Source organism: Artemia sp. Qi Xiang Cuo, chromosome 14, assembly GCF_049724085.1.
Source record: "Artemia sp. Qi Xiang Cuo chromosome 14, ASM4972408v1, whole genome shotgun sequence".
Taxonomy (NCBI): Eukaryota; Metazoa; Arthropoda; class Branchiopoda; order Anostraca; family Artemiidae; genus Artemia; species Artemia sp. Qi Xiang Cuo.
Window position 1 is genome coordinate 28308093 of NC_142807.1, and position 12255 is coordinate 28320347.

General features: G+C 37.2%; 1 long non-coding RNA gene across 1 annotated transcript; it reads left to right on the plus strand.

Annotated features, from left to right (window-relative positions):
* The first annotated feature begins 6325 nt into the window (after positions 1-6325).
* LOC148944339 (uncharacterized) lies at positions 6326-11168 on the plus strand. The gene is made up of 2 exons (XR_016142864.1): positions 6326-6407; positions 10951-11168. It is a non-coding gene; the product is annotated as an uncharacterized LOC148944339 (long non-coding RNA).
* The last annotated feature ends 1087 nt before the right edge of the window (positions 11169-12255 follow it).

Genomic DNA, 12255 nt, shown 5'->3' on the forward strand with positions numbered 1-12255 from the left:
GCCCTTTGGGGATCCGGGGGCCTTTGAGGACCAGGGGAGGGCCTTTGGGGCAGTTGGGGACCGGGGGAGGGCCTTTGGGGCACAGGGAGGGCCTTTGGGGGTTTGGGGGGCACTTGAGGACCGATTGCTCCTTTGGGAGCCCGGTGGACCTTTGGGGGCACAGGGAGGGTCTTTGGGGCACAGGGATGGTCTTTGGGGGTCCGGGGGGGCAGTTGAGGGCCTGGGGGCCTGGGGGTGGCCTTTGGGGGCTCGATGGGCCTTTGGGGGCGCCGGTGGCCCTTTGGGAGTTTGGGGGGCTTTGAGGACCGGGGGCTTCCTTCGGGGTTGTGGTAGGGGGATCGGAACCTTTGGGGTTGGGTTAGAGGACCTCACAACACTGTTCAAATGAAACTTGTGTATTATAACGACCACACTCAAAACCTCCTCCAAAATCTCTTCAAAATCTTCTTTTAAAATGTCTCTATCTGTTTCGCCGAAATAGTTCCATAACCTGTCTAAAACGGTTTCGCCCAAATAATCCCTAAACGTAAATTCAGCGTGTTCCTTTGTTATTGGCATCTCTGTGCTAACGCATTTCAAATTAATATGAAGCCTTCTCGCGCGCTAAAACAATTCATCGCTAAGATGTTTCTTGCCTAATTGTTTCCATGGCCTGGGGTTATTAATATCCTTTGGAGTTCGACCAGTAGAACTGTTCCCGAGGCAAAGACATTAATGATTTTGGATCTATTCCTGGAAAAATGTTTCTAGGTGAAAATTTTTAAAGTCTGACAGATGATGTCATTGATTGATTGATCTGTCAAGAAAGGAAAATTAATTTGTTGTTTCTAAGGGGAATTATTGATTCACGATAGGTGAATTGAGGTCGACAGCACAGGTGTTCTGACTCGTGACAGCACCACGTGGTTTATGGTTTTCCAAGTGAGAAAGTTCCTGTTTTTCAAATTCTCACTGACAAAAACCATAAAAACATACAAAAATGTGACAAAATTCCTGTTTTTCAAATTCTCACTGACAAAAACCATAAAAACAGACATAAATGTGACAAAATTCATGGTTTTCAAATTCTCACTGACAAAAACCATAAAACATCCATAATTTGATGTTGACATCCGAGAAAAACATCAAATAAATCGAACAACACACATATCCATCCATGAAAACAACCATAAATGTGACAAAATTCATGGTTTTCAAGTGAGAAAATTCCTGTTTTTTCATTCTCACTGAGAAAACCATAAACCACGTGGTAGTGTCCGCGCTGGTACCCCCTCCTCTACTGATGCATAGGTTGCAGCAAAAGATGGCTAATTGTAGACAGAGAAAAGCCAGGACAGATAGTCCAAGTAATTGAGAGACAAATGTTTAAATGGCTGGGGCATGGGTAAATGGCAGGAGATTTTTTATATTTAATTTCAGGTCGTTTTTAAATAATACCAGAATATCCGGCTCCCCTCCTTGAATAATTTCTTCCTCCACGGAAAATTCGTCCATAAAAAGTTCTTTCTACTTAAACTACCCCCTCCCCGCTCCAGGAAACTTTCTCCCAGGCAATTCCATTCTAGCTGAAAATTCGAAACGGAAAAGTCCTTGCGGACGATTCCAGGGGAATTTTTTCTTAACGCACTTTCATTTGGAAGAGACTAATTCCTGATTGTCTTTCAAATCATACCGGAAATCCTCTGATCCATGGAAAATTTTTCCAGCAAATAGCCCCACCCCAAACCCTAGTAGATAGTTGCTACCACAGAAAGTTCCCAATGGAAAATTTAAAACGAGCCAAAAGTACTACGTAAATGAGGGAGGTCGCCCCCTTGTCAATACTTCGCTCTTTATGCTGAAGTTTTTTTTAGTACTTTTAAAAAAACTATTCATTCTAATTAAACAGCCTTTGTGATTCAAGAGTCATTCTTAAAGAATTGGGACGCAATTCGGATCTTACGACACCTAGGCTACTTAAATATAGTTACTACTTACCATCAATACCATCAGACAATCCTGTGAAATAAGACAAGTCTGTCTGTCCTTATTGCTAACTTGAAAACACTTGGGCTGAGCTGACAGAGGTCTTGAAGTTATGAGATGAACTGAGAAACTCAAACGTCAAAGTTTCGTCAAACCCGCAAAGATAACTCAACCCCCGTCGAACACACTGGCCTCCCAGGTGACAAGCTTCCGACCGCCGACGGGTCATTAATTAAGGTCCGTAGTTGACTTTTACGAAACGAGTCGGACGCGTCTTTGAAATTCTCATTTTATGCAACAAAATCATTTGCGAAAGATAAGAAACTTTAAGTTGGACAGATTTTACATACGGGAACAAATGCGGTATAAAAAGCCATTTCGCGGCATAATCGCGGTGTGCGGCATAATCAAAATTTTATGCGGCATTTCTCTCAGAATCGCGGAATAATGCCGCGAAATGTGACATAAGTGGCAACACAGCTTATGGCAACTGAGCCAAGGTTCTGACGTATATGCTCAGGGTCTATACGCGCGGTATGAAATGTGTGTCATGTTCGGAAAAAGAAGTCGCTATTGGGAAATCCTTAAACTATGCTTTGACTGCACGGTAGTCCTGGCTCAACAAAAGGCGGCTGAATCCTTTAAAGATTAAATAAAAAAACAAGTTTGTTTTTAATTGAAAGTAAGGAGCGACATTAAAACTTAAAACGAACAGAAATTATATCGTATATGAAAGGGGATGTCCCCTCCTCAACGCCTCGCTCTTTACGCTATAGTTCTACTCTTTCTCACAACTCTACTTTTTAAAACAGTAAAAACTTTGTTTCAGTTGAAACAAATTGTTTTTTATTTAATTTCTGATAGTTTTTTAAATAATGCTGGGGAATCCGACACCCCATTCATGGAAAAATTGTCTTCCCCAATGAAAGATTCATTCATGGAGAGATCTTCTTACGTAATCTCCTCCTCCGAAAATCCCCCTGAGAATGTCTGTGTACTTCCCAATAACCAATACTATATTCAAACAATGGGCAAAGCTTGTAACTTGCAGCCCTGCCCCCGGGGACTGTGTGGGGTTAAATCACCAAAGACACAGTTACTAGATTTTTCGACTATGCTGAACAAAATGGCTATCTCAAAATCTTGACTCCGATGTCTCCGATGAGTTTTCTTGTCGAGATGAAACATGAGATGATTTTAAGGAATAGTAAGATCCAACATGTCTCATAGTTATTAAAATGGTGGAATTGCAATATCTCTATAACAGCTTGGATATGCATTCGAAATTTCTCAGGGAATGTTTTAGAGCCAGAGGGATTTTGACAGTTGTGTTGGGATGAAGAAGAGAGCTAAAAATTTTTCATTTTTGAATTCTGTAGGTTTTCGCACAATTAGTTCCTTTGAAACTTCAAACGGTGAATTAGCGAAGTAATCAAACGATGAATTGTGTACTGATGCTGTCGAAATAAGAATGATTCATGCTGTCGAAATATGAATGATTCAGGGATTCAGGGAAGCTTGCATTGCAATTATATGGAGGGGAGGGAGGCAAGACGACTTTAAATTTTGTGTTATGAGGAGGGGATGAGTTAGCTTGAAAGAATTTTGTCGTGAAGCCACTTGGACGTTTTACTAATATAAATCCATGCGGCATTTAAAATCTATGCGCGGTGAAGTAACAAGTAATTCAAAGATACTATGTTTACCCAGGCTATCAAACTAGTGTATTTAAGTACAATCTCATGAAAACGGCGCAAGGGATTGAGTCAAGTGTAAGGTTGCCCCTATTTATCAGGGCAAAAATTTGGGTGCATTTTATAACTGATGCGTTTGGTCAGATCGGTACTCAGAATCCAGTGACAAATCATATTTATTATGAAAGGAAATTAAAGGAAAATATTCTTTTTCTAATTATTTTGAATGCTTCTAAACCTCTTCTAAGTCTGTTGTTGCTTAATCTTGTGTGCGTCTGCTGTTCAATCCACGAATGCTTATCGAAAAAAATGGATTCAGTTACTTCTAGGCCATCCATACGTCTAATTGCAAGTGTTGCTCTTAAATAATTAAACAAGACTTGGGTACCAAGGTAATTAAAGTTCTTTGCATCATATTATTGTTTCTTGGAAACTAGGAATAACCTTTTTATTAGGTCTCAAATTATTTGTATAAACTAAACCAATTTATTATGTTTATATCTTGAAAAAGAAGTTAATGCTCTTTGCAACTTTGATAAACTCCAACTTTTCTAGAGAAAATTGAATCTCCGTCCCTATATAATATTAGCACGGGTTGAGAAATGCAAAAGTGGCTAAAAACAGGAATATAGTCCCCCTTTCGTATAACGTTAGAGAATACGCCAGGGAAGGAATATTGTATTGTCCTCTAGTTCCAATCTTCTTATATATAAGATTTAATAAACGCTAGGTAAGTTCCAAAGGTCACTAAGCTGGAAGCAGGAGGCAAAGCTCTTTAATTTATTTTTTAAGGTTTAGGGGTTTATCTTGTATTTAAACCTCATGCTATTCACAAGTTTCAGTCTTTAAGACAAAAACTAATTTTATTTCTATTTTAATCCTTAAAATTTCTATACTTTGTCTAGAGTATCCAAGTCTTGGTTAATTTATATACTCTAACCAAATTATAAACCCATATCACCAAAATATAATAGGCTTTTTAGAGTTCTAAGCTATTTGCGCGCGTATTTTTCTGTTGCTAATCTGTTTTAGTTAGATTTTCCATCCCATAATTAATAAACTCTTTATAAGTTTATTGACAATCTTCCAATGGGATTTTCTGCTCTTGACTCCAGTATCAGGTATATGTCTGCAATATAAGTGTTAAATTAATTTAGTATATGTGGTCTAGCCCAAGTGATAGAGATCTTTCCGAAGTTTATTTCTTATCTCAGTATTATTCTCAAAGGATATTTAGAATTCAATGGATAACTTAATTCATCACGGAAATGGGATTTTCTCGGTATAGTCTAAAGTGATGAAAAGCTTTAATATTATAACTTTAATTTTACATTTAAAGAAATTGAACCAAGGCAAATAATTACCATAATTAGTTAAAAGGTTACTTACCAAGAGTTCCTTTCTAGTCCCCTCTCCTCACAAGACAAACCCTATTTTCTCTCCCCCGTACGTTTTATTTATTTGCTACTTGATTAGTTTAGTGACCTTCCCCTGCTCTTTCAGCCAATCAACAACTTTTTGTTAAAATGTAGTTTTTTTTTCCAGTATTTTAAGGCCTTGCGTTCCTCTTTGTTTTATACCCAAAACTGGTCTAAATTAGGTCTCAAAATATTTATCACGGGTTCAAAAGTCTTTCGATTCTTGAACAAAGAAGCGTCACTACAAGATTTATGACTAGTTACGGAAAGCGAAGTTATTTTCAAATTCAAGCTAATTTGAAATTGTTACTTTATTTCTGATCTATTGAAGCAAAGGAGATTCCAAATTTTACTGAAATTGAGTTACCAAATTTACACATAAAATAAGGCCTCCTTACACAAGGAATTTGGAGGCTGCTGGGGGCAGAATTAAGGAGTTGCTTGAGTGCTTTCAATCATCCTAAGAAATTGCTCGAATTTCCATAATTTTTTCTTTTTGTATACCTTTTTATGATTCTGTTGCTTATGAAAAAAATTTCTACATAATTCCTTTTTTGTTAAAAATAAAATTTCATCATTAATTTCTCTATTCTTTTTACATTTATTTCAAATGTATACAAACCCAATTAGTGAATCACTTACTTATGAGTCAATTAAAAATATCGCTTTGAAAAACTAAACAGATTACTTAAAAATCAACAATATTCTTTTTAGAGTTTCACTTATGCATTAATTTCTGCACTTTTTGACGAGATAGTATTAACGACATGGAAATATTTTTGATAAAAATGTCTTACTAAAGTGATAAAACTAAACTAAAAATCACAATATTATTCGAAGGAATTATTTTCCTTCAACCTGATCCGTATCATGATTTTCTTTTTTTTCGTTCATGTTTTGACAAACAAACGACACACTGGTCGAAATAATTATCTTTTTTAGTGAAGCGCAAATAACACTCTAGCGTAAAGAGTAAGGACCAGCACCGATGACTGCTCGTTTTAATGTTTCTCTTCACGTTAATTTGAAAAATTAAATGTATTTTTATGCATTCACATGTTTTAAATGAAATATTGACAAGAAAAGGATTCTTAATCTTAAAACAGAACTAAATGCTGAATTTCTGGCGCTTATCGCTACCAACAACCTTCTGCACTCTCTAATCAGAAAAGCAAGTAGATTGATACGGGTATCATCAAAGAACTCAAAAAGAGTGTTAGAACAAAGGGGCTTACTAATTTTCCAAATTTTCTTTCAGCTTATGCTCAAGATACCATATTCAATGAAGTTGTAAGTGATGAAGAGGCACAAAGCAGATTGTTTTTTGGGGGTAAGTTTTCTTCATCATTCTGCTGCACAATGAACGTAAAGAAAATGCATTTTCACCTGTTATTACTGCCATCACAAATGGTAAAAAAAAACTGTAAAAAAAGTAATTTTGTTTCGCTGTAACTTAATATAAGCTCCCATGCTACTTAACTTGTTATACTTCAACACTCTTTTGCGACACCATTGTGTAAATGATCAAAAATACGGAAAGCTAAGAAAAGAAATATTTAATACGCGTCGAGTTTCATAGATATTATTATGGCTGTGAAAATATTAAACACGGAAAAGAAATAGGTCTTATTTTAGCTAGCAATACCTTTAAATTTTTATCAAAACCAATAATCAAAGCACTGGCTTTAGAGTTTAAAAATTTTTGAGAATTTTTAAATACTCTCTACCGGTCACGTCAGACCTAGATTTTTGAAGTGATTTCTCAGATTATTTGAAATTGGCAGGGGAAGTGAAGGAGCTTCCTCTTTAACTAAAATGTCTAGATTTAGGAAGCTATCGACAGTGAGTCAAGTAGGGTATTGTTGTTTTGAATGAATACGGAAGTGAGAATGCTGATGGACGCATAAAATTAAAACTGTGTTGATGTTTACATTGAGCAGATTTGAATGCCTTTTTGGTTACAGGGACAGCTATTGAATAGCTTGAGCCTTTTTTCCGTTGTTAGGTTGAGTTTAAGAAAAGATTTGAGATGAAACAAGTTTTGTAACTTTAAAAAAATATTTATTTAACGTGCTGTGTTTTTGGCTTATGTTCAATAATAGGCTCTCCGACAACCTTACATTTCGGAAAAAGCAAGAAAAAATGTTGTTTTATTTGATTTTGTGTGCCAATTATCATTAATATTTATAAAAAAACAAATTTGAATCACGCAAAAACTTTTTGACTAATTGAAACCACTTTAGTGCCACAAGGGAGGGGATAAGGGATGTAAAGTCAGACAAATCAACGCTTAAAACAGATAGAAGGAATTAATCAGCTAATTTAAGAAAAGAAGAAGGTCACCTTCTTCTTTTCTTTATCAGTTGATGGCTTACAGCCTGAACTCCTGAAATATGGAGCTGAAGTCATTGCCGAGCCCCTTAAAAAGGCTATTTCTCAGATATGGGAAACTGAAAATATTCCCACCGATTGGAAGAAAGGGGTTAGCGTCAAGCCCTTTAAAAAAGGTAAAACGTCCAACTGTAATAACTGGCGAGGTATCACTATGCAGTCTGTAGGGAGCAAGATTTTCTGCCAATTACTACTGAACCGTATTCAGTCAAAAGTCGACGCAATACTAAGAGAGGAGCAACATGGGTTTCGACCAGAAAGATCGTGTGCTTATTTGATATTCAGTTTGAGGGTACTCATAGAAGAAGCAAACGAATGGTAGATTGAGATTATTGTTGCCTTCATTGACTTTTTGAAAGTGTTTGATTCTGTCCACAGAGACTCACCATGTAAAATACTTCAGTATTATGGTTTCCCCAACAAAATTCTTTGTATGATTGTCAGACTATACAAGAATCAGTTATGTGCTGTACGTACTGATGATGGTGACCGAACCGAATGGTTCAGTGTGAAGTCTGGTGTCCGCCAGGTGCTGATAGGGTGGTAAATGAGTTTCTTAAATATGGTGGCTCTGAGGTTAGAAATAAGTTACTGAAGATTATGAATATGATTTTTGAAAAAGGGGAAGTACCTAACGATTTTAGGAAAACCTTAATTATGCCACTTTATAAGAAAGGTGATAAAAGTGAGTGTGGTAATTATCGACGCATCAGTCTGGTTTCTGTAGGTGGTAAATTACTTAGTAATATTATACTTTTTAGAATGAGAGATGCCGTAGACAAAGTTTTAATAGAAGAGCAGTGCGGATTTAGAAAAGGTAGAGGATGTGTCGGCCAAATTTTCACTCTTAGGCTAATAATTGAGAAGTGCCTGAGTTTTCAAACACCTTTGGTCCTCAGTTTTATAGCTTATGAACAAGCGCTCGATTCTGTTGATAGAATAGCTTTAGTAAAGGTTTTATCCTTGTATGGTATACCAGACAAATACATTAAAGTGATTAGTGCTATGTATGAGAATAACACTGCTGCGGTTAAGGTAGGAAATGAGGTTAGCAGCTGGTTTTTAATTAAATCAGGAGTTAAGCAGGGTTGTGTTCTATCCCCCTTTGTATGGATTATTTTGATGGACTTTGTTTTAAAGAGCACAGGAAAGGCAATGGGAGACCACGGAATCAAATGGGGAGGAAAAGTCCCCTGTATTTGGATTATGCTGATGATTTAAGCATCCTAGATGAAAGTGTGAGCAAAATGAATGAATTCTTAGAGGTTATGCGAGTTCAGGGTGCTAGAATTGGTTTGAAAATTAATGTTAGGAAGACTAAGTCACTAAGGCTAGGAATAAGTGAAGATGAAAAGGTGACGTTGGGTAATGAAAAGATTGATCAGGTGGGCAGCTTCACTTACCTTGGTAGTATTATTAGTAAAGATGGTGGGAGCAGTAAAGATGTTAAATATAGAATAGCCAAGGCTCAGGGTGTTTTTTCACAATTAAAAAAAGTCTGGAAGAATAGGAAGATAAGTCTGCAAACCAAAATTAGACGCTCCGAATAGCGGATGAAGATTTGCTAGATGTTATCCAGAGAAATTGCTTAAAGATTGTTCTGGGTACCCGGCTGACTGACCGTATTTCAAACAATAGGCTACACGAAAAATGTGGTTCAATACCGCTCTCTAGGGCTATAATGAAAGAAAGGTTGAGGAGGCTAGGGCACGTTGTGCGGATGAAGGATGCCAGATTGTCGAAGATTGCTATTTTCGGCCAACCATCTAGGGCTAAACGGAAAGGAGGTTGTCCTCGCTTGTAGCGAGTGACTTCCATAGTGGAAGACTTCAAGGGAATGAATATGCCGATGGAAAGCGTAATAGAGAAGGTTTTATGAAGATCTAAATGGAGGAGGAGCATACGTAGCTACTTCGCTACCAGATAGTTTGAGGCTATAGTGCGTGACCAGTAGTAGCGAAATTAGTATAGGTTTTGCTATTCTCATCGAATACGTACTTCGAAAATGTAATTTCGGAGATGGAATTCAGCCGAACCTAAGCCGCACATTCTGTGACGGCGAATTTACTGATGATATAACCCTCCTATCTCATTTAAGAGACGAGCTAAGGAATAATATCGCTGTACTCTTCAGTATGGCCGGGCGAGTTGGTCTGTCAATCAGTACACAGAAAACAAAAGTCATGTGAAACAGCGTCAATACCCTACTTGCCCCATCTCTTAAAATCAGATCTGATGTACTAGAGGAGGTTGAAGAGTTCAAGTACCTTGGTAGTGTCATCAAATATGATGGTGGGATCCAGCGTACTCCCTACAGCTCAAGCTCCGGCTTTTCAATGGTAACGTCCTCTCCGTACTAATGTACGGCTACGAATCTTGGGCGTTGACTAAGCAACTGGAAAAGCGAATCCAGGTTTTGGAGAAAATCTGTCTTCGGCGTATCCTTGATATCCAGTGGACTGATAAGCTCACTAACGCCTCTATACGTGAAAAGACAAAGCAGCCACTCGTGATCGATAGAATTGTGACTAACCGATGGTGATACTGAAGTCACATTGCACGGATGGGTGAGGGCTGCCTACCCCACGATGTATGGTGTTGGGTTCCTTCTGGCATCAGAAGTCGTGGGTGACAGAAGACAACACTGGAAAAATGCCTTGAGAAGAATGCTGCGCTTTTGAGATTGTCGCTCGAAGAACTTTGGTCAAAAGCACAAGAGAGATCGTCATGGAGAGGCACCGTTGTCGCCTTATGCGCCAGCCGGCGTGGGAAGACCTAAGTAACTAAGTAAGATTCATCGCTTTTGTAAAAGATGAAAAAAAAAACTGAGATTCGTTTGTTTTTTACTTTAATTAAGAACTCTTTGTTTTTATTACAGATGTAGGATCAAGCAAAAGTGACTTTAGCATGAAAAAGTTTCATTTACCAACTATTCTTATGGCCAAGAAAACAAGATATTACGCCTTTCGAAAACAGAATAAACAAACAAAACAGAAATGAAACTTGATACCCAAATTAACTAGGAGAAAACGAATTGAACAAATTATTACGCTTAGATTTGTAGATTAGGTTTTAAACTCAAATATAAAGATTTTTTTCATTTATCAACATTTTGAATTACATTAGTCAAATTCACTTATATTTAGAAATGTACATTTAAAAAAAAAAAAAAAAAACAAAAAAAAAAAAAAAAAAAAAAAGATAAAATAAAAACCCAAAGGAATAATTGATTTGTTAACCCGTTAGCTTATTATATATACCGAGTTAAAAAGAGTGTTTAGTTATAAGGGGTATGTAGTTATAAGTGTTTCGTATTTCAAATATTGTAAACCAAAGTGCTTTTTGATATTTCGTTTCTTCCAAATATTTTGGAACAAATTTTTCCCCTTAATTTATTGATGTGTACCAATACTTTACTGTTATACATATTGCTTGTGTATATACTATCACAGATTTTATACCCGTACCTTGAATACTTTTAGGATTCCGACGAGGATTTGGAGGATATGGATTTCGCAGATATGGTGGCTATGGATATCGTCCTTATGGTGGTTATGGCGGCTACGGGTACCGCCCTTATGGCTATGGAAGACCATTTTTTGGATAATTTTTTCATTTCATCGAATTCTGAGCACCGTTTGTTTTATAGACTTGCCTAATACTTCCGATAATTTATTGTAAATAAACGTTTGATTGTGCATCCTAAGGCTCTTTAAAAGTGAAAATTGGGTTATTTGTACCCATTGACCAAGAACCTTTGACTCACAGTAAAGAGAATATACTGTAGCGATAAAAACTATACTCTCCATTAAAAATATGTGACACAGATTTTCAAACAGTTCGTGGTAACGACCTGTAAGTAAGGAGCGACCCGGCTCAATAGTAACCGAAACTCTAGAAAACGGGTTTTTGATACCAATAGATGTATCAAAAGAATCAGATTTTAATGCTGATTTCAAATATATAATTTTCATCAAGTTTAGAGCTACCCATCAAAAGTTACGCGCCTGAGAAAATTTGGCTGATTTTCAAAAAAGGAAGGAAAGACCCCCTAAAAGTTATAGAACCTTAATGAAAATCACACCAGCATATTCAGCGTATCAGAGAACCCTACTGTAGAGGTTTCAAGATCCTATCTACAAAAATGTGGACTTTTGTATTTTTTGCCAGAAGAAAGATCATGGATGCGTGTTTATTTATTTTTTTATTTTTTTTTTTGTTTGTTTTTTTCCCCAGGGGTGATCGTATCGACCCAGTGGTCCTAGAATATCGTGGGAGGGCTCATTGGAACGGAAATTAAAAGTTCTAGTGCCCTTTTTCAGTGACAAAAAAAAATGGAGGGCAACTAGGCCCCCTCCCACGCTCATTTTTTTCCCAAAGTCACCCGATCAAACTTTTGAGATAGCCATTTTGTTCAGCATGGTCGAAAATATGATAAAAATGTCTTAGGATGACTTGATCCCCCAAAGTCCCCAGGGGGAGGGCTGAAAGTTATGAACTTTACTCAATGTTAACATATAGTTTTGGTTATTGGGAAGTATACAGACTTTTTCAGAGGATATTTTTTCTGGTAGGTGGGGGAAGGAGAGGGTCGGGGACTATATGGAAGGATCTTTCCATGAAGGAAGTTTTCATGGGGGAAGGGAAATTGCCATGAAGGGGGCGCCGGACCTGCCAGCATTATTTATTGGTTATTGGGAAGTATACAACCATTTTCAGGAAGGATTTTTTCTGGAGGGGGGGGGCTAGAGGAGGGGATGACTCTGGAGAATATTTCCGTGGAGGAT